The sequence below is a fragment of the Periplaneta americana genome, chromosome 4 (genome assembly GCF_040183065.1).
Source record: "Periplaneta americana isolate PAMFEO1 chromosome 4, P.americana_PAMFEO1_priV1, whole genome shotgun sequence".
NCBI lineage: Eukaryota > Metazoa > Arthropoda > Insecta > Blattodea > Blattidae > Periplaneta > Periplaneta americana.
In genome coordinates, this window is record NC_091120.1 from 145,870,337 (window position 1) to 145,894,419 (window position 24,083).

The window sequence follows — 24,083 nt, forward strand, 5'->3', positions numbered from 1 at the left end:
TGAACCAACTTAGGATATATTATTTTTATGTCCTTGGCTCCTTTATCATATAGGGCGCAGTATCTGTGACTGAAAGAAGTACATTATTATACCTGATACCAGTAGGACAGAAAATACTCATAGCATTAGAAAATACAGTTGCCATTGTAGTGTGGTTCACATTTTCTATCGTCTCACACGTTAGTACATATTTCTTTCCAGTAGAGTTAGGTATAAATGTTCCTACAATTACATTTTCATCCGATGTTGACGGATTCTCTTGTATGTATTCCCTGTGATGTCTGCTGTTGCAATGCCTAAGTGCCATTTTTTCGTAGCTCTTAACGACACTTTACATATATTACACGTAATTATTTCTCCTTCACTGCTGAAGATATTACCTCCGAACTGGTGTAAAAGCGTTCACTTTTTTCACTTTGTACAAGTTTTTCCTTAGGTATTCTGACAGTTTATAAATAACAACACAAATATCACACGCTTGTTCCTAACTGCTCTTTTTAACTGTAGGTCCACTACTATGCGTAGTTCATCGGATACCTCGTATTCCCCACATAATAACTTCACATTTGCTTTTACTAGTAGTAGCATACGCCACTTGTTTCGCAAAGCGGAACGTGATGTTCCTACTACATACTGCATAATTCTTTAGCCACTGCCTGTACCTAGGGAACACGTGCCGAGACATTCTGCTCTCTGCATCGGTAACTTGGAGCCACGGAACCTGGTCACTCTGATCCGCCCTCTGATTATGACGAAATGAGTCCTGGGTCCAACGCCAAAAGTTACCCAGCAATTCTGCTGTCATTGGTGGTTTAGGGGCACCCCCCCCCCCAGAAAAAAATTGTCCTAACTAAAATTTGAACGTAGGTCCGCTCACTTTACGGTCAGATGTGCTAACAGTTATTCCACAGCGGTGGACATTCTGAATTTTACTCGTATTATTAGATATACTGATAAGGAATGATTTATCCCTTTGCAGTTTTTACACAAATTTGACTGTTTTCTTGCAAATTAAATAAGATCAACGCATGTTGATATTTCCTGTCATTAGGAAGGCTGACAACCTCCCTGCAATACGGGTCGGAACGCTTCAATTCAGATCGAGTGTGTGTGATTTCGTTGTGAGCCAACTATGAGACTTTGCCAGTCTAAATTTTTAGTTTATTATGCACTTAATTACGAAACGCATATGGGATTTCTGTTTTATTTTAATGTATTATATTGCAATCTTCAATCGGCAGAGTTAAGCTTATGTAGGGCTCATAATGGACCAAAGCATACCTAAGTATACGGACCCATGTCAAGCCCAGTCGTAAAGTTAAACCAAGGAATATTGTTCCAGCCAGTAAGCTCTATTGCCCAGTTAAGCCGACACACTAGACCACCTGCAGATGCTTACTTTTGTTTCATATTTCTCCCCCCGAACCATAAAAGCGCCTCAGCGAAACATATTTTATTGACTTGTTGGTTCAAATCTCATGTGTTTTATGATTTACAGTTCCGTAGGAAATTGTATTATGCGACTGGAGTCACGTTCGAGACATATTTTACGATCACGACCGTTGTAATTGTTTTCTTTCTTCTCTGAGAAGGGACTATATTTTCTTAGTCTGATTTTGTGTCCTGCTCTCCTTAAACAGACAGTTGACAGTATTATGATCATTTTGTTTTCTACTTAATTATGAGCATTCTATATTGAGTGACTCCGTTAGATTTATCAACAATAATCTCACTAGAGGTTTTTGATTTATCTAGAGAAAATAAAAAATCGAGTGGGATTTAATTGACTATTACATGATTAGAGGAAAGTATATGAAGATTAGAAGAAATAAAGTACTCTAATACAATAAATTATATTAATTGAATTACTGAAATTATATTTCACTAATATTAGCTTCACCAAATCGTTTGAACGGAGCCGGAACAGATTATTATACAGGGGCATCATTTTATTTTTACTAACATTTCCAATATTAACCTGACTTTACCTTTGAATTAGAGATTGAGAACCTGAAACACCGTTTGCTACCCCCTTCCGTCACTGGAGTTCGATGATACTGGCGTAAAATACAAATAAATTACTTTACTGGGTATAGGAGGGAAGAAATGTAGTTCATCCATTTACGTAAACTAGGAAATATCGCGATTTTCAGTTTGATAATGTTCATTAAGTTTTGTTTAATCAAAATACAGTACTGTATTAACAATAAGTGTTTTTACTCACGAACTGAGTTATCAATTCGGACGTATTCATTGTGCAGTGTATATTATTCTATCTACAGCACATTAGCGCACAGTATAGAGAATGAAGTTAAATTGAAAAATAATCATAATATGGATATTTAAACACATTTTTGAAAATAGTAGCCGTTTATTTCGATACAAGCTTCATTATAGTGCATATTATCGCACTATAGACTACTATACATAATTCCAATTACCAGTTTCGGCCTTCGTACTAGTAACTCATGTTGAAATAATTTTCTATCTACTCTATAAAAGAGTACCTTACGTATTGTAAATTCAATCTTCACTTATGCCCTATCCGAAAAGATAAAATTACTCAGATATACTATTTACTGTCCGTCCAGGTGGTTATGTAGCAGCGTCGTAGAAAGGAGGGAGCTCACGTGACTGTTAATTACTTAACGAGGCCCTTTTATTTAAGTTATTTTAAACAGGTGTATAATATTACGTAGACGTCAAATTCCTAACAGAAATTAATGTTTTCAGAAAAGAGCTAAGACAGCCCAGCCACTAGTCTTTGGAGAGGGGCGAACAGAAGCGAGTGGGGGAAACCGGGATGCGACGTAGGTTAACGGACGATAGTATCTGTGCGAAAACATTATTCAATATTGAAAGCTCTTTCGTCACTGGAAAACGCGAACATATTTCTGGAACGTACTATACTGACTAACTCAGTACTGCTTACTATGACCGCATACGTGGCGTTGGATCTGTGTGGAGAAAGGTTGGAAGTTTACTAGTAGAGGGGGTGGGAGTGAAGTACATTAAAAAATTCAGGTACAATAAAAATTGAAGTAAAAATAAAATGATGTCCCTGTGCAAGTACAGCACACCGCACCGCACCACTGCCGTGAACTTAACCCGGGCAATAGTATGGATGATTGTGATGATATGTGAATTAATGATGGCAAATGAGTCCGAGGTCCAACGCCGGAAGTTACCCAGCAATTCTGCTTCAATTAGTTGAGGGAAAACCCCGGAAGAAATCCCAACTAGAATTTGAACCCGAGGCCACGCGTTTCACGGTCAAACGTGCTAACCGTTACTCCACAGCGGTGGACAAGTCTGGTCTTACTTTCACTATGACTATAAAGCAGGCATGTCAGAAATCAGACTCTAAATGTGCAGTTTTGTGCGCGGATCGCCGGTCTGTGCAGACCGCTTCATTCGAGCGTTGCTCTTACCCGTTCTTAGCTGGAGGGGTGTACAATAATCTGGTCTGCACTTCTAGATTGGATTAAATAGGCATTTGGACATTATAAACATAGTTAGCAGAATGAAAAAAAACACAGTTATTATCAGTGTCTATATTTGACAATTGTAATACAAGAAACTTTAGGCTTACTCAGTTATACTTTACAAAGTAGTGGTTTGTAAAGCATAATTTATTAATATGATTTTTATATAGTATTTGAAAAAAAAAATGCAGTAATTTCAAAACAGCAAGAAACGAACAAGTATTTCATTTTACGTAGTAGGTACTAATTATTTTAAAGAAATATAGCCTACTCTTTCATTGTTCGTCAAGCATTATTATTTACAGTGACCATTGGTGCACAAATGTTGAAGAAAATATTATACTCCCAATTAATTACATGCATTAGGACATTGTGAAGTTTTTACACTGAAATCATTTCTTTGCTGTATGTCAATATAAATTAATATTAATAATAATAAATATAAATTAAGCTTAGAATTTAAATTCACATATAGTTTATTTGAAAACGTTGAGAGCAACTATCGAAAAGTTGGGAGCGTTACTCAAAGAAATTAAAAGCGTAGTTCACAAGCTGTGAAGCGACAATATTCCCTTTATGTCAGATTTAAAGATTTATTAATATCAGTATATTGAATTAATATTATGACGTGAGATGGAAAATTTGCCATTATATATTTTTCCAGAAAAATTTTCCGTCTTGCAAATAGTTGTTTTCTTCTCTCCTTACAACCTCAAGAGCCTCACATGTATTCCTCACTATAATCTCATCACTGACCAGTTTATGAAATGAAAGTCGTAAGTCGTCTAACCTTTGATGGCTGTGTTAGTACAGACTCCAAAACAACGCCATTGTCAAGTACGTTTTGCCGTGAGAGTACTGATTAAGAAATAAGCGCTGGCAATATCATATTTTGAGAACTTTACTAATCTGATCTAAACTGTCACAAAACTATTACCTCGACATAGGCTGATGAAAGCCTTTCATTTTAAAATTATTATTATTGTTGGCAGAGGAAAACATTATAACAATTATGTTATATGATTCGTACTTTCTCTTCTCCGTTATCTGTGAATTATTCACTTTCTGTCTCTAAATTATGTAGCTAAAATTTGAGAATATCGCAGTATTTCTTTATTCTTGATTCAGAAAAAAGTGATGGCAGACACTTCACACGGACCCACAACATTACAATTTGCATATTAATAACTGTCAAATTTTCCTGTAACGAAGACATAGCCTTTGTGATATACATAAAGTCGTTGCATACGAACCGCTGTTGATACGATTTGATATTTTAGAGCACATTAAACATTTCACATTCTCGTTGTGACTACAAAATAGTAATTTATAGAATAAGAGAGTAAAGTTAGATTTTATGCGCGAGTAGAAAGTTCAATTTCCACGAGCGCATAAAATCTGTCCACTCTCGTGTGATGTACAATATTTTATCCATTACTGATATCTAAATTAATTTTAAACCGTACCCTATGTCTTTTCTTTGTAATGTATTGATTTTTTTATTTTATTGGGTTATTTTACGACGCTGTATCAACATCTAGGTTATTTAGCGTCTGTATGAAATGAAGGTCATAATGCCGGTGAAATGAGTCCGAGGTCCAGCACAGAAAGTTACCCAGCATTTGCTCGTATTGGGTTGAGGGAAAACCCCGGAAAAAACCTCAAACAGGTAACTTTCCCCGACCGGGATTCGAGCCCGGGGCACCTGGTTTCGCGGTCAGACGCGCTAACCGTTACTCCACAGGTGTGGACAATGTATTGATCGTGAAGGAGTTATACGTGGCTGAAAGTATGGATTTTATGATTGCCAATGTATTGGTTGTCATAGAAAAAGTTTTTATGCTCGACCATGCCGAAATGTAGTAATTATGCACCTGGTTGCAGTCCTTTAATGCATGTCATTAAAGTACACCTATTCATTAAAGTTCAGGTTTTCGATTATTCTCGGATATGCAATCGAAAGACGAGGGAAACATCACGGAGGCTGGAAATTCAATACTGTCGCAGAAGGTTATGTTCTGTTGCTATAATAATTAGCGTTAGTTGTAAATAATATTCAAATAAATTCAATTTGTCATCTCGTTTTTCAATTCTAAATCAATTTCCAGGTTATATCAAGGTTAATATTTAGTTTACTCTGTAGGTAGGCTATCAAGGTCAATGTGGAGATATGTTCCTCGGAAAAAAATCAATACTCTCGCGTCTGCGCACATCTCACAATTTACGAGGTATTGCACAAGGTCAGTTCCGCTCTTCAGTTAGATACAAATAAAATGAATACTTCTGAATAATTTCAAGTTAGAAATATGGTCGAGCATAAAAAGTCGTATGAAACTCGCCTATAATGGTAATTAAGACGCTCGTATGAAAATTATGAAACTCGCTTGCGCTCGTTTCATAAACAAACATACTTGCGTCTTAATTACTATCATTATAGGCTCGTTGCATAATGTATTATTAATTCACAGCAGTGTATTAAAACTTTTAGTTCAGTGCTGCGAATAAAGCCATTGTTTAGGTTGCTAAGGGCGATGAAATAAAGGCCAGTTTAGATATTAGCCCAGATCACATATATAACAGATTACTCATCCCTATGTTAAAATCGGCAGCACTTTGAAGATAACAACCGCCAGGATCGCCACCCGTCCGCCATAAACGAACATGAGATGGCAGTACAGTCGCTAATGTAATTCAAATGTGAGTTTTGACGTAATTCCGTATGTAACAACTGGATGGCAGCGTAGTAAACTTAACAAAAGTTGTTACCGTCAAAACCTATAAGGCTGAGCAATCTGGGTATATTATGATCTAATCATGGATAAAATTTTTTAAACTTCAACATTAATTCAGAATTGTATTTTTAAGATATAATGTGAAAATAAATATCATTTGGATCAACATTGGAAGACATCGAAATAATAATAATAATAATAATAATAATAATAATAATAATAATAATAATAATAATAATAATAATAATAATAAAATAGAGAAATAATACCCGTAACATTAATTCTTTCGTTCATATGGACGACACTAACAATAAATTTTGCGAGATCTGTGTATGATACTTGTAACAGCAAATATTTCTTGTAGAAAGCTCGGGAATGCTACTTTCCGAGACCTTCTGCATAAATATGCAAACAAAAGTATTCCTAATGAATTTACGTTGAGGAGCAGTTATTTTGAACCCCAGTATCAACAGGTAACATTTTTACTTTTCATTTTTTTCTCAACAAATTAGCATCTGAAAGCATGGCAAGAACGTTAGTATTATTTGTATCGTGGAATACTTTTATCCTAAATTTAAGATTCTTTGTAGGTTTTGAAGAAAATAAGGAAAGATTTAAGAGATGCACATTTCTGATTGTAAATGAAACAGCGGATACTTGTCGGCACATTGCTATAGTCCCGTCGCTCTAATTTCCGGCAGCCAATCAAGTTGCAGGTCGGCTACATTTAAACGTGCGCGTCTTGTGATTCGCTGACGAAGACGTTATTCATTTCTTAAGGCTCGATAAATACTTAATATAATCGCCCGCCATTTTGGATCTTTCGTTGGCGTTCGCAGAAAGCACATGAAGACGTTATTTGCCTCTCAATCATTTGCTGAATTACAATACGTGTGATTTATTATCATAGGAGCTACGACATGATAATGTTTAACAGTGTGGCAAATAGATTCCTCGTCTGGTAGCTCAGCAACGAAAGAACAAAAATGGCGAATGATACTATCTACCTAGACTTTATAGAGCCTTCACTTCCTAAGAAGTCAGCAAAGAGGAGGAGTCACGCCGGGAATAACAGCGTCGCGACTATAATATAGTTATTGGGAAATTGGATTCAATGGGTCCTGGAAGACCTCACGAGGTTTCTTCGAAACCACTTGAGGCTACAAACCAGGGTACAGTGGCTCGTGCAGTAAGGGAAGCTCAGTGTACATTGGCGTTCTAACATATCTGACCTACGATTTTATGATAGTGTAAGCGAACTTTCCAACCACGTGATGTCAGAACCAAATATATATAAAAATATTACAAACTTTGAAAGAGTTCCGCTGCTCCTCAATAGGTGGCGCCATTATTGGGACGATTAAAAAAACGTGTCAGGCAAAATGATTATATAGATTAAGCATAAATTATTCTCATAATTGAAAATATCAGCTAAATCCAATGTTTTATAATCAGTAGAATGGTATGAAAATTTGACTTCTATAATGTTGGTATATTTATGTACGATTGGCAACACTGAATTATCTTTATCATCTATTCATAGAAGTAATAACTAAACAAAACACACACCAACAAATTATCGTCCACTATAGATTAGTCGGGTCAGATATCTTTGAACTTCAGTATACGTATTTGAATTAGGAATGATGGCCCTTGCAAAAGGCAAGTAGATTGACTAAGAGGAGTCAGTCGGGGTTGGTCGCACAGGTCAGGCTGCAAAGTCATAACACCAAACAGTCCTAACACTTCCTTCTTATCATGTCGCGGTACACTCCGTCTTAAAAACAATACTCTTCCACACGTCCCGTTACTAACCACTATCACGCCCCCAAGTTCAATTTGCGTCCCGTGAATGCAAGAGACGAGCGCCAGTAGCTCTAATTGCTCTAGTTTCAGTATAAAACTTCTTGTTTCGTCTATGAATGAGGTCATGTTACAAGAGGTAATGCAATGAATGAGGTAATATATATATATATATATATAATGTGTGTAAGAAATACGGTAAATAATATTATAACTCTCGCAAGGAACTATTACCGAAAAGCAGTGGTGGCGTTGCTGTCTGTTTTGACGTGTGTATGTAGGTACGCCGAAGAGGCGAGGGGTGCGGGCCGATGGAAGTACTGTCTCTTCCAAGAAGATGAACAAATGAGGACACCGCTGTGGAAATAAAGAACGTAGCAAGAGAAAAATTCGAAGCTAATTAAACGCGCAACATATGTTTACGAATGAAATAATAATATCGTACTATACAAGACACGTATACACATGTAATGGAACAAACTAAAGTCATAATATAACTATCACAACGCAAGACTGATTATATCGATGTCATTTCTATTCCGACTCTATTCTTGAATATCATTCAAGTCATCTCGTGACCTTTCCTGTCGCCTGGTCTTCCTTATCGCATTGTTTCATTCGCATTCCTTCCGTCGGTATTCCCTGCTTGCGAGACCTGTAACACTTTCAGAGTATTTGAACGGGTACAACACTTTCAGCACTTTCTATACATGTGTAAGCTTATTCACCACTATCTCATACAATTCGCTGGCACGAACAGTAAACACAATCAGCCTAGTATTTACTCATAGGTCACGAAGGCCAGAGGGAGAGAGAACGGTGATTCACATTCTTCCCGAAAGCAGATTTAACTTGGGCGCGTAATATGTCTGTTGACTGAACAATGTCATGGTGACATTTTCTTGACATGAGTGTCCCTCAGCTACGAGCATAGATATTATTTTCATTCTTCCTCATCCCCTCCTATGCACGTTTGTGATTAAATTTATTTCTTATGACGCAACATACAGCTCGCTCACTAACCAAACAAGTAAGAACAAGGGCCAGGATCATTGAATCGAGCTTGTACATAAGTTCAGTTAGATAGAGACCGTGCAGTAAGACAACTAAATTCTTATCAAGGTAAGAAAACAAAAGATGATATTTGAGGAAATGTTTATGATTGTGTCTAATGTTTTTACAGGAATTAGGTTAAATGTAATAATTTGTTGTAAGATTTAAATGTCTTCAATGAACGGACATATTATATACTGGGTACATGAAATAAGTTACGAATAAGTCAGTCCTATAGTAGTAGTAGTAGTAGTAGTAGTAGTAGTAGGAGGAGGAGTAGCAGTAGTAGTAGTAGTAGTAGTAGTAGTAGTAGTAGTAGTTACTTCAGCTGACAGCGCTTTTTCTCGACAAAATTTATTAAGATCTGCTTGATTTGACGGGTCTGTTTTATTGTTGGATATCGGTAATGAGCTTATTAGAATTTATGTTAACCCAGATTTTCCCACCGGCCTTTTTTAAGGACAGTTGCAGTGCCTTCGGATATTATGTCATTGTTGGTGTTAGGAACATTTTATAAGTTGTGCGATAATGTTGGTAGTATTTGTTAGCTTAGAAAAATATACGTTCCTTGTTTCAGTTTATTTCAACATCATTTAACCGATTTTTGAGAGTAACTAATGTGCTACTGTGTTTTTATCACAAAAATTTTTTGGGCTTATCTGGGTTAAACTGCATCAAGAATTGGGAATTCTTCCACTAGAACAGTACATCCATTCAATGTCAAAATCTTTCTTCAACAAACTTCCTGGTGTTCCTGGAGCTATGACATATAACATTGGAGCAAGATCTTGTCAGCCATCTAGACTTAAAAGGAAACTCCCTCAATACATCCTTCTTAGTGATACTGACGACTCTTCATAAATTTAACACAGAAAATCATCAAATTTTTATTCACATATTTCACAAAAATGTTTAATTAATTAATTTAAATTAATTAGAGGAGCCTTTAGAGCCAACCTCAGCATGATATTCTGCATGTGATATTCCATAATTTAACAGTGGTCTGTATAGCAAGTTTGCTGGTCGACCAATATTAAACATAAAAAAAAAATTATGTTGGCTAAATTGGACAATGGGTGATGTTATAAGATTGACATCATCGGTTAGTATGATTTCGTCTTGTGTTTGTCAGGAATTGCAGTATATAGATGGCTGTGAATTCCGGTTTTTTAGGTTGGTACGTAGGCCTATGTAACTTTTGTTGTTGGTATTAATGATGTTTGAATGGCATACCTGTTAACCTGTATAACCGAGAAGCTCGTTGGGTATAAAAAGTGCTTTGGATGGTAAGTCATTGTATTGTTGAATTTGAGATCAGTTTAATTATTGCTTATGGATTGCTTTGCTGGTCCGAGTTGCAGTTAGACATTGCATTTCTGATTCGCCTTCGGATTTCATGATCATAATAATATGATCATGAACCTGCTGTAGTGCCTCGGGTTGGGGATTTTGGCAATGTCTTGAGATATTTCAGGTTTTATTGATCGCATTTTTAAGAGAATGGGATTTAATTTCTAAAGAATATTATTTTATAATAAGTTATTATTTTGTTGTGATGTATTTTTATGATGACTTCTCTGCAGGAAAAGGTTAACTTTGGTCTATTGAGGCTTTTGGCATGAATTACACATTATTAGGTAAGCTATATAAATAGAAAATTGTCGTGATCTCTGATACGAGTCAGAGGTTAGGTTTCGTTAGGTTTTTTGTGTGCGTTATAATTATATACGGTTTGGCCAGTCTTCGATTTTCGCCACACCACACACGGGACTGACATCTGATTTGCGTTTCGTTATGGGTTAAATGAGGGTAATAGCTAAGTGGAAAGTTTCCTAGTATCCGGTACTCGTCACATAAGCTGTGAAGTTAGCGATTGTTGTATAATCATAAAAGATGTATATTTTCCGTTAACCAAAAATATATTACAAACTGACTAGAATCACATCTAGTAACAAACTATTAAAATTCTTTTCAGAATGTAGCCACTGTGTAAACATAAAAACGACCTATGTAACGGGTACCAGGTACTAGGAAGCTACCGCTAAGTGACTGAGACAGAGTTGTGACCAGATTAGTAGGTTGGCTGAGGGAATATTTGAGTGAAGTTAAGTCGGAGAATGTAAATTCAGCGTTGAGTGACTACTTTTCCTATTGCGGTTATAATATGCATCTTCAGCCGTCTTACATGTCGTACCAACATAACTTACGAGACATTACAAACATTTCACGCTAGTTTGCAATGTTCCAGCGGAGTAGAAATTCAGCCATTTTCATACCACAGGGAAGTGTGTAGGGGTAAGAAAATGGAGTGTTATGACAGGTTAGGTTAGTTTAGACTTTTATTATGTCTTACGTACTTATCTGTAACAGGTTAGGTTATGATAGTTTAGGGTTCTGTTATGTCTTGTATAGGCAAATCTGTGACAGGTTAGGTTAGGCTTTTATTATGCTTTGCACATACGAAACTGTGACAGGTTAGGTTAGGATAGTTTAGGCCTTTGTTATGCCTTGTATAGGCGAATCTGTGACAAGTTGGGTTAGGTTAGTTTAGGATAGGTTAGGTTAGTTTAGGCTTTTATTATCTTCAAGATGAAGGTGAAAACGATTGAGTGTGATGCTCTTGAACAGGTAGTGATTTTTTGTTTTCTATGTTGGCAGTTCAAGTCGGTCTGTGTCTATTCCAAATTCGGCGGAAGTCACTCAACGCTCGTTTCACCGCGTTTTCTTTTCCATGTATAGTGTGTGTGGAGATATCGTAGTTTCACCAATTGTTTTGATGATGTCCTATTTTCATTAACAGCTGATGGTTTTTTTTATAATGGGATATCGTAAAATTGTGATTATTATTGGTTTTTATATACTTTTGTTTGCTTACCATATTGCTTTATATCGACCATGTTGTCACATCATTGTTTGTTAAACTTTACGAATTAAGCTACATTCCATAGTCGGAGTTGTATAAGGTTTAGTCACAGTGTAGTATATACAGTCACGAAGCTCAATATGTAGGAAATATGCATCCATAGATAGTTGCTAACCACTAGGATCGCTACTATCGCCTCATTACAGACAATGCGAAATAGTACCGGCACAGTCTATTGTTCCTCAAGCTTTGTGACTGTATAGCCTATACTAGACTTGGTTTAGTCATAAAATAGAAGTGTCATGGCGAAGATATAATGGCTTGCTCCCAGCATATCGTATATATGAAATGGATATCGTCTTTGTAGGTATAGGAAGTACCAGTATTAATACAGAAATATGTAGGTCTACATAATATTAATATGCGAATTTAATACTCATTTTATATAATATTATTCGCTGTATTCATTCGTACTGTTGAATTGTCGATGTGAAGTTTTGAAGTAAAAACAGTAATAAGCATGTAAAATTTAAATTCAGATCATTTCCGTATTACATGAATCGGTCCGATAGTTGAAATACATTATTGAAGGTATGGTGAAGAACTTTGACCTGAAATTTTCAACAATCTTGGGGTTTAATGGTTCAGCCAATCCATTTGTAACGGATTCTACATGTTCACACCTTAAATTCCTTTTCATCTAAAAAATAATTCAGTTTTAAGAAATATTTTATAATTCTCTGATTATATGGAAGCCAAACATTCATTCTGAAAAATTTTGTTTTACAGTTCTTAGTTATAAAGGAGACTGACTGTTTTTAGCTGCTGTAACGGATGCTACCGCCTCTCTGTTAAATTCATGACTTACCATTATTCTCACTGAAAGTTCAGGTTCTAGGGTGAGATTAACAAATTCACCTCTTTCTTGTTAATATATTAAGAATTGCACTTCATTTCTTTACAAGATTTTTTTTAGAAATGATAAAAAGGTAATTAATTAATGAATTTTATACAGTGTAACGGATTCTACATTCAATTGTAACGGATTCTACAAATCACTTTGATATGTAGCTATGGATCTTTTATGAAGTATAAGATAGTAAAAAATTAATTTTTGAAGTGTAGTAGTTTTAATATTTACTATTTGAAATTAAATAAATGAACTCTGACAATAAATTAAATTATAAAGTTTAAAGGAAAAATATATAGGGAAACAATGTAGTACTGTAGGTTAGATATAGCATACACTAAAGAGAGTTTTATTTTTGTGTACAAAGAATTATTAGCTGTTTTTAGTCTCATTAATACTTTCAAGGTTACTTCTCATTATAACATTAACATCGTTGTGAAACTCTTACATTTAAGCTGTGCTGTTGAGTCTTGAAATCAAATGTTGGGAATATTTCTAAAATTTCTTCGAAAAAAAAATGTACTTATCACTTAAATTTGTTATAAACTTATAGCATACACTAAAAATAGCTTTAATTTATATTTACAGTCTCATTAATATTTACAAGTTTATTTCTCATTAACATTAACGTCTTTGTGAAACTCGTACATTACTCTATGTCCTTGAGTCTTGAAATCAGGAGTTTGCAATATCTCACCACAACATATCACTTCCTCATTTGGGAGCCATACACAGCATGCCCTTTTCTTTGAAGGACTCAGTGGTAGGCCTGAGTACATTTTGTACTTTTTTTTTACAGCTTTTCTTAAAGTGCTGGTACATTGGTAAGACCCAAAAGCCTTTTCTGGTTTTGACCCATCTATTGTCTTATTTTCTTCTGCATTCTTTTTTCTATGTTTCTCATTGCTTCTCTCTTCGCCCGTTTTAGCATATCATCCAATATTCTGACTGACGCCTTACCTTTAATTGGTCCCTTTTACTTTTATTTCTATCTCGATCTTTCTTCAGATATTCAGTCCATTTTTTTTATGTTCTTTCATCTTACCCCTACATTTAAGCTTAGCCATACGATTTTTGTATTTACTGTGATCTGCCATGATTCTGTAGAAAATTAGGCCTAAAATCGTAAAAAAAGAAAACAGGTTGTCATGTAGAATCCGTTACAGTCCATTATGTTTTTAATTCACTTTAGAAATGCAAAAATATATGTAAAGGCAATGTTGGAACTGTATAATTACTTTCATGAGCTGTGGTTTTTGTCTCTAATAATACTTACAATGTTATAGTAAAAAAAGACAATTTTCATGTAACGGATGCTACATTGGTTAACTGAATTTCAAATAAGATTTAAATATAATTTGGTACATACCTTGAAAATGTAACAATCAGTTCAAGAAACTACAATCTTTATGCCATGCTTTAAAACAAAAAATGGCTGATATCAGCTGATCAGATTGAATGCTATAGGCTACCCAACCCACATATTTTGGAATCAGTGTTGGATACATGAAAAGCACCTACAAGAAAGATGCCTAAAACTTATTTTACCTCTATAGAATTGAGGAAATCAAGGTGGAACCTTAAAATTTAATGTGTTTTAAACTATTTGTAGTATGAAATAATACTTCTTTCTAATTTTTATATTTTTAACTACAATTCCCACTTTTCGTGGAATGACTGTTACGATGATAGACTGCCAAGTAGAAAGTTTCTGGTTCGATTCCCGGTGATCCCAATGTGTTAAAATTAAAATATTAATTTATTTATACTTTTATGCCCAGTGGCAGGTCCTCCACTGCAGACCCAGCATGCTCCAATCTTTCTTTGTTCTATCTTTTTCCCAGTTTCCGCATATGATCCATATACCTTAATGTCTATCATCTGGTTATTTTTCTGCCACGAACTTTTGTCCCGTTCACCATTCCTTCCAGTGCATCCATTAATAGGAAGTTTCTTCTCAGATGTGTTGATATAAAAGTGTAATAAAGTTACCAGAAAGTGAGAAAAGAAGAAAGAGAGAGAGATTTTCATTTTTACTATTTACGTCGACGTCATGGATGATGTCCACCATATTGACCAACGTTTTCTACCGATTCCTCGTGTTCACGTACTGTACAAAGATAACTTGCAGTTTTGACTGCGTGGTAATGACTAGAGCTCAGACATTGCCCATTTTGCCTAGATTTTATTTATGTGTACATAAGTTAGGGAATGTAATCCAAACTCCATGCTAGTTCATCTAAAAGTGGACAGAATCACATGCTTGCTCGATGTGCAGGTATGCTGATTCTTTCAGTGACAAACACTGTAACTTACCGCTAGACTGGAACGCCTTGTCTAGAAATTCGAATAGCTGCCATTATAAGTAGTAGTAATAATAATAATAATAATAATAATAATAATAATAATATAAATATATAATAACAGTCGTTGTTCAGTTTTTAATTCACAAGAAGAAACACGTCTTTGGGTCTACCGATTTTTATTGGGGAGGCCGAGACGTAGAGATGGGGGATAATATAAAAATGGATTTGAGAGAGGTGGGATATGATAGGGACTGGATTAATCTTGCTCAGGTTAGGGACTGATGGCGAGCTTATACGAGGGCGGCAATGAACCTCCGTTTCTTGAAAGCCATTGTAAGTAAGTGGAAAATTTAGCGCCAAAGCGAGGACCAGGATGATAATTTCCAGGAGTGCATAAAATCTGTTTACTCACGTGTGCTATACATTATCTTATCCGTTACTGGTATCTAAATTTAATTTTAAATTGTACCGTAGTTCTTTTCTTTGCAATGTCTTGTTTTGTGAAGAAGTTAAAATTAAATGAATATATAGATTTTATTGCTGCTAGTGTTGTTTGTCATTGAGAGAGTAATAAAAAATGAATTCACTGCTGTGAATAAAGCCATTGTTTAGGTTGATAAGGACGCTGAAAGAAAGACCAGTTTAGATAGCAATCACCGATAACATTTTACTTCTCTTTATATCTTGAATTAAAGTAGTACTAAAATGCATTACTAAAACACGCAACAGAATGCATTACTCAGGGTAAGTTCTGAACATGTTTCATTTCTTGTTTTCAACTCTTATTTTATGTAAATTAATGCATACACTTACTATGTTCATATAGACCCTATCATTTTTATTATATTTATAATATACACTATTGTTAATTTTGGGGTAAATACTCAGTTATTAGAATGGTCATTCCATACTTGCCAAATCACTTTTGACAACACAAAAGAGTAGTGATGAAACGACCTGTATAGAATGTACGATAGCAGGTAAGATATTACACCGTCAGTATGTGGTCTAGGCCTACATGTTATTTCCTTATTGCTTTGTCTTACCATTCAACTTTGCCTTCCCTGACAAAATAATCCCTGAAGCAGTTTCGAGCCTGAGTGAAACCCGAGCCCCTACAACAGTAGCGGAGAAGTGAGAAATAGATATGTTCCCAAATTGAAGCAGCAGAAAGCCGGCATTTGTTTGGAAGAAAACGCGCGGGATTTCGAAACCGCTATTTGAATACGTGCTGTATTGCGTATCCGAAAGCTAAATGTTCTTGTTTAAAGGAACAATACTTCCTTTGCGATGTACCTTTAATACCGTGTTTCTAAACGACATTTCATACAAGTTGAGAGGATGCAAACATACTTCTTTCCCCTTCTACTGTCCCTGAGTCCGTCTGTAACAGACCGGTAGCTGTTACCTCTTATACCTGCACCCCCCAAGTTGTACACACAAGAAAATAAAATATTAAATAAAGTACATAAGTGGATATAAAATACAGTGACACAGATGTTTGACAATTACATGTTTGAGTATATTTTAGTGTCGTTCGTTCTTTCAATATTTTCAACTAATAATTAATTAAATTAAGGAATGTCAGTTTGTATTATGAAGTCATGGGGGAGCGACACAGTGCAGATTGTCCCGTTGTGTATGCTGTAGTGTAGCAACTAGCGGTGAAGAAAACATTTATCTTCTGCTGTCAGTAGCTTTTTAATGTGCCAGTTGATATAAATAACAATAAAATGAAATACAAACGCTTAGTATAGATTTTCGAAATATAGATTAACGGTAAACATTTTCAATAATAAGGATTTTCACTAAGTTCAAAGTCAATTAGTCGAACGTTTGTAAGATAGCCAGTAGCATCTTCCCCTTCACTGATGGTAAAGAATGTGAGTAGAGGGGAAAATCTATCAACCAAACTGAAATGGGGATTACTGTCAACAGGGTTGCTAGGTTTTCTGCGAGACAAATCGGGATATCAAAAGTTAACTCAAGACATGCTAGGTTTACACGGCGACAGTTTAGTGCGAGAGAAGATCTATGGCCGGTTTCACCAAGCTTCTTTAAATCAGCACAAACGACTTGTCAGCAAATGGATCGTTTAATTTTAACGGAATCTTTAAAAGTTGACTGTTTCACCAAGCCTCGTATCTTTAAAATTGACAGGCGTTTACTAACGAGGGTGATTTTGTACTTGTATCTTGCATGTTTTGTTTTTCATACGACCATGGCTTCGAAATCGCGAATTTCATTGGTTATATATGATCATGGCTGACTTTGTTTGGCATGAGGAAACAATCATAGGCAAACGGGTAAGAGGCAGTAATTTTAAGAACATCTTCCTAAATACAGTATGTTGCCATACCGCAATTAAAAAAAAAAAAGACAGATGCTTCCAAATGTAAATAATAGGAATGTAGAGCAGTTAAATTGTAGCTTCTAAAGGAAATCTGAGAAAATTTAGCGGACTACAAGGTCGACAGCTTAAAAATTGATGCAACATTAATTCTATACAAAGCATTCTAAGCAGTTATATTAGGCCTAAATTTAGGACGGGAAATCGCCTTCCATAAATTGCATACTACTTTTCCACTGTATTTCATGCAGATTTATTAGTATCCTGTAACAATTTTGCCATGCTTGTGTGGCAGGATTCAGGAGAGGTGTCATTAAATTGGATTTTAAGGGGTATCCATTGTCTCCTAAAAGAAAATCTCTTTGCATGCTTTTCATTTAAAAGGCATCCTCCTTTGGAATGTTGTGCTATCCGTGTAGACCGTAACATTATCTTAAACCGAGAAGAATCTGTTGGAGAGGCGTTAAGTGGGTGACTCCTATTTGTCGTATTCTAACCTATTACAATTTCAATAAACTAGCGCTGAGGTAGTTCTGAGGTAGAAGTGAAAATCGTTGAACTTATAAGGGATTTTTTTGTGGTAATGCAGTTGATCGTATATGCAAGGCATAACAAAAACCTAAACTAATCAAACGTAACCTGTCACAGATTCGTATGTGCAAGGTGTATAAGCAGAGTACGAAGGAAACTACCTCAGCGCTAGTTTAGCCACAATTTTTCTATGCGGAGCTTTACATAGGCCTATGAAATTGTTTGAATATTGAAGGTAAAATAGGATATTCTATTGCAGAATCTTTTGGCTATATTACTGCCAGGATATACGATTGGAACATGTACACAATCTATGTTGTCTATGACAACATAAAATTTAGCTATAAGCTTATTAGGCCTATAGAAATAATGACTATTGTAATGTTGATAGTACGTCTGATAATTTATTCACATATCTAGACAATACAGCTTTTGATACCCCGTTCATATCATCAATTACTATTTCAAAACTTCCCGCAACGTTATTTTAAAACGAGAAGAATCTGTTGAAGAGGCGTTAAGTCGGTGATTTGTCTGTCGTATTCTAACCTATACAGTATACCGGTATTCAGTTTCTTCTAGAATCATTCTTACTACTTATTTCCTTAATGTGTAGCTTTCGTGGAATTCTTTATCACTTAAATCTTCAAAATGATTATTCCGAGTGTTATTACAACATATAAGTTCGTCGTTATGTTGAAGTTCTAAATAAAGAACTTCATCGAATAATTACGTCCGCCATGCTGTTGACTTCTTAACGCATCGTTACTGTTTTAACGCGACGAATAGGTCCTAATAAATTAACGATGAATTTAAAGATGCGTTAGCAATAATGATACTTGGTGAAACACAAAAACTGACTAACGTGTCATTAAATTATTTAACGAGACGTTATAATGATAACGAAGGTTGGTGAAACCGGCCACTAAAGTATCAGAGCTCTCTAAAGGAGTGTTTACACTGTGACAATATAGCTTCTCTAAACCCATTAGCGAGCTCTCATGAGATTTATATAACTCTAAAGTCTAATGTTACTCTCCGGACTGTTTACGTGGTGCAGACAGTTTAGAGTGAGGGAAAGTGTTACGAGCATATAGAAAAGAACAGGCTGGTCAGTGCATTTACAACTATGGCAGAAACTCAACGTTTTTCTGCCGCTGTAGTGTGCAGTTCTTCTGAATGGAAGAAGGCAGAGGAGAAATAGATCTACGTGGGAAAAACCCTGGATATCTCCCCGGAACACGCATGGAGCTTATACATCGGACCTGTATTGGCAAAAAAAGACACAACTATGAGGATTGTCATTAAGGCCCGGACCTTGGAGGCTTGTGTTGCTGCACGTACGAAGTAACCGACTTCAATGTCAACATAAACTCATTCCAACCCCGCTTCCGTAAAGGAGGTACTGTCAGATCCGCTTGAAAAGTGACTTCAGTCTAGAACAACATATATTTTATTAATAATCTTGGAAAATATATTGAATTTAATGGTGTGCTCTGTACATTTTATTACAGTGTATGACTATGTACATTCGGAGGTTTTCGAATTGAAAACTTTTTCGATTGTCAGTTAGAACCGATTTTAAGCGCGAAAAACTTCTTTCCACTTCACAAGACGTGACGGGTGCAAACTTAAAATACTGAATGTATTCACTGTCATTGTTATGTGTTTGATTTTCAGTACTTGCTAGCTGATCACGTATTTGGCAAAGATCAGAATATCCAACATTTTTGTCAATAATTGTTTTCGGTTTTTGTGTCACTGCTTGGGCGGGCCCGTCTCTGACTTGATCTAGGGCTGTGGACAAGTCTTGTACTACTTTAAGAGACTTAGATATTTCCATGGCACTTGTTTCCAACAGCTTAATATATTTTGACAAATCCTTGAACTTCTGTTCAATATACATAATGTGGTCTCTTAGCTGTTCCGACACTAACTCTTTAGCTATGGCAACTGAAGAACAATCCTCACTATTGAGCACTGCTAACACGTCTACTATATTTTTCGTAGTATTTTGCATAGTAGCTTGCAGCATCCAAGTACCCCAACGTGTTATGATTGGCTTTGGAGGTAAAGGAATTTCTGGCGCTATATTTTTAAATACTTGTAACCTAGTAGTTGCCTTTAAAAATATTTTTTTCATATTTGATATGAACCGGTCCACATCTGGATAGGAACTCCTCACAGTCTCGGCTACTCTGTGAAGACAATGAGCAAGACAAGTCATGTGACATGTTAGGGTAGCTTAATTTTATTTGTCTGCCTGCTTTCATCATGTAAGCAGCGCCATCGGTGACTAGCAGGAGGATATTTTCACGTTTAACTCCGTCTGGCCATAAAAGAGACATTGAGTTTTCAAATAGTGTTACAATGGATGCATGATTAACTTTATCAAGTACCTCTGCGGTTAACAAAAACTTTTCACCAGGTCCATCAGGACTCAATGTTCCGACAACGACATGTGCTACAAATCGCCCTGTTTCATCAGTCGTTTCGCCCACAGAAACCCAAATCTTATTATTTCCTACAGCTTTCCTTATTTGATTTAAAACATCTGCATAACAATCTGGCAGATAGTTTTTGCGAAGAGTTGATTCGGAAGGAAGTTGTTTTTCTGTATATTTTTCTATGAAGTTCTTAAAAAAAAAAAAAAACATTCTCTACTTTATGGAATGGAATGTTGGCCCCCACCATCATCTCACAGACGTCCCGAAAAAATGTAGACTTCCGACTTGAGAGAGAAGTAGATGGAACTTTGTTTACTTCCTGCTCCAATTAAGCTACACTTGCCTTATATTTTTTGTGTTGCAATGTCTTTCAATGAATGCTCGTTTCCAGCCTCTAGTTTGTGTGCGGCACAATCTACAAATTATAAATTCTCCATTCGAAGAAAATGTTTCACCTCCTCCAAATTCCTCCACGAAACAGTTCACCTACTATTCAAAGTAGTATTGTTAAACTTTTATAACACCACTTCTAATAACACGTGTGTTGTGAGTTCTCAAAACGTCCGCTTACCTGCACTTCTTTGAATGTAATTGGCTTCGCCATGACTCGGTTACCTCGTCCGTATGCTGTACTTGTATGTGCCCGCTTTGTTATTGGTTGTGACTGTCACTGTGCACTTGCAACGCAAACTACCAGCACAAACCCCCCGTCCTATCTGAAGCCGTAGTCGCGCGGAGAACACAGACGTACCCAACATCCTGGTCATTAGTATAAAGGAAATGCTACGTCACATTACGCTTCCAGCAACAGGTTTATACCCTAAACACATTATTTTATTGTTCTTAACAGAATAATAATAATAATAATAATAATAATAATAATAGTAATAATAAATAAACATATGAAAATGGTAGACTACATTGCTTATGTAAAATGTATTAAGTTTCTTTCATTATGTTCGGAAAGGTATGGTGTATGAATTGAACAACAGGAAGGTAGTGCCTGAGTTTATAATATGTAATATCTTTTCATATAAAAAATGACAACCATTTATTTTAATATAATTGATAGGTAGAAGTTTTGAACTTACGTCTATTGACCATAAAATATTGTACGAAGCATTTAATACGCAACGATGAGTCCTTTAAATGGCCCAAATGTCAATAAGTGTTCTGCTACAAATATCTAGAACCGAACAGCGCTCTGAGCGGCGGAATTGAGTCTCTACATTTACACGGCGAGAGTTTAGAGAAGAGAGGGCTAGAGATTATAGCTGAGTATAGCTCGTTCGGAACCTGGTGAAACTTGGAGGGAGAGAACAGTATTGTGGTGTGGGATCGACTACCGACATAGCCCTCTCTAGTCATGGCCCGGCCCACACTATGTGGCAACGTCGGACGGCACGTTAGTTGCCGTCCTACCCTGTTGCATAACTGTTAAATGCGAGAAAAGCATAAGCTACATCGTTCTTATATTTCAAAGGAAAAGTAATGACTTCCTGAATATTTAGGGAGTTCACTAAACATTATGTGATTCACCCTATTATTGTCAGTTATGACACACAATGTTTTGCAATCCACACACATGTAGTTGTTGTGAGATATCTTTACATATTTCTGCTGCACCTGGCCCTGTAAGTTGTTTAACCGCAACAAGTCTTACCACCTTTTTAAAATTACCAAAATGTAGCTATGATTAAAAAAAGTTACCGATACGCGAGATCATATTCTGTTTTATTTGCAGCAACCCCAAATAATCGCCCATTTTTGTAGTCTAAGTTCCTTTTACTTGAATTTCACCTACCTGAATTTTCACAATTTTTTTGGTCTCTGATTACTGCCTAACATGTTTCAAGAACTGTCTATTCTCAGATATTGAAACAATGAGGAAAGTTTTCTTAGATAGACTCTCGAGGGTGCGGTAATGACAAGATGTTCTTGAGTATAGTCATATCGTAACACTTGGCATTCTGAATATGAACTAAAAAAGAGTTTACAATTATTGAGGATAGATCGTACTGTCGCCCTGGGTGGTGCAATCGATATAGTACTGGCCTTCTGTCCCCGAGGTTGCGGGTTCGATCCCGACCCAGGTCGATGGCATTTAAGCGTGCTTAAATGCGACAGGCCCATGTCAGTAGATTTAATGCCATGTTAAAGAACTCCTGCGGGGCAAAATTCCGGCACATCGCGAGCGTCGTTAAATAAAATATAATTTAATTTACATCGTACTTAGATTTTTTCGTAAGTATAAGATCAAACTTATTACATAAAAGATCAAACTTTTTTAAGCTGCTTTCATCACAGTTCCTATCGTTTTCAACAACAATTTCAAACTTTGTAGCGAGGCAGTAATTTAGGATACAACAGTGCTTTTGTTATTGGTATCTGATGAAACGTAACAATCACAAAAATCTATTAGAGACGGAAGCTGAGCAAAGAATTTCTACAGTTAGAGGCTGTCCATATTAAAACTTCATTCGGTAGACGTCCACCATTCATGTGCGTTTCCACACTAAAATCCCTGTTTATTCTAATGCTAACAGTTATTTTAGGAGCATTAGTTACGTCTAGTTCATACACTATTTAACAAGAATCGTTTTTAAATAATGACCCGTCTTTTTAGATAGTTTCTTTGATACATTTTCCAAAAAAAAAAAAAAATAGAAAAATGCTACACATGGTTTTTTCGTCTGTCTCTCTCCTTTCAGTTTGTAAGGCGGTTGTCAGTTTCTTCTCTCCTCTGTTGCGGATTTTTCCACTTGGTTCCACTCACTCTGCTTAGATAGGAAGGAGAATTTGGAAACATATTCGGAATTGCACCTTCACATAAAACTGGATGATCGCGTTTACGAAAACTCGTCATTCCGTCCTTGTCGATGTATTTCCCAACAAAGCTCAAGTCACTTTCCCTGAAAATGTTCCTCTCATACCACAGATCTGTTGGTTGGTGATCAATCTGCCCGTGGAACCCAACGAATCCATTTACTGCGCATTTCGGGATCTTTAGGAAACCGAAAACAACTTATAATATTAGTCTTCTGTTTTTATTGTGTTATCGTAGTTACTTATGCAGCTCGGCACTACACGTATTCATTGATATCAAGGTTATGAAAAGTTTGTTACCACAGACATAACAATGGAAATATGGGCGCAAATCCACAAGCGAGGAGAACGTCTTACGCTGAAACACATGGCACATTGCTGGGTTGATAGGACGGGCTGTGGCGTTGCCACATTTACCAGGGCCGCTACCGACCGATGTTATGTGACGAGATGTAAACGAGACTGAACAAGCGTTACCCCCTCCACTCTTAACCGCTCGTAGAACTGGTTTCTCCATCAAGGTCAAGCTTCACCAGATTCCGTTCGAGCTGTATCACCGTGTAAACGGTTTTGAGAGTGGGTATCTCGTTGACTATAATTAGATATTAGAGAGACTAAATAGAGCGGCCTTGAAAACTGCTCTCGCCGTGTAAACACCCTGGACAAAGAACTCACATATGCTCTCAACTCTCATTATAGCTACTCAAAATTATTCAACTCAGTTGAACTTTTTCATAAACTCTCGCGACAGAAGCAGTATAAATGACGGCCAAAAAC

At 36.1% G+C, this 24,083-nt stretch overlaps 1 protein-coding gene across 1 annotated transcript in view; it reads left to right on the forward strand.

Annotated features, from left to right (window-relative positions):
- The first annotated feature begins 10,303 nt into the window (after positions 1–10,303).
- The window catches only part of LOC138698269 (E3 ubiquitin-protein ligase siah-1-like), a 95,446-nt gene continuing 81,666 nt past the window's right edge, over positions 10,304–24,083 (forward strand). Inside the window, exon 1 of the mRNA XM_069824056.1 lies at positions 10,304–10,359. The gene's annotated coding sequence lies outside the window, so the exon portion shown is untranslated. The remainder of the gene's footprint in view (positions 10,360–24,083) is intronic.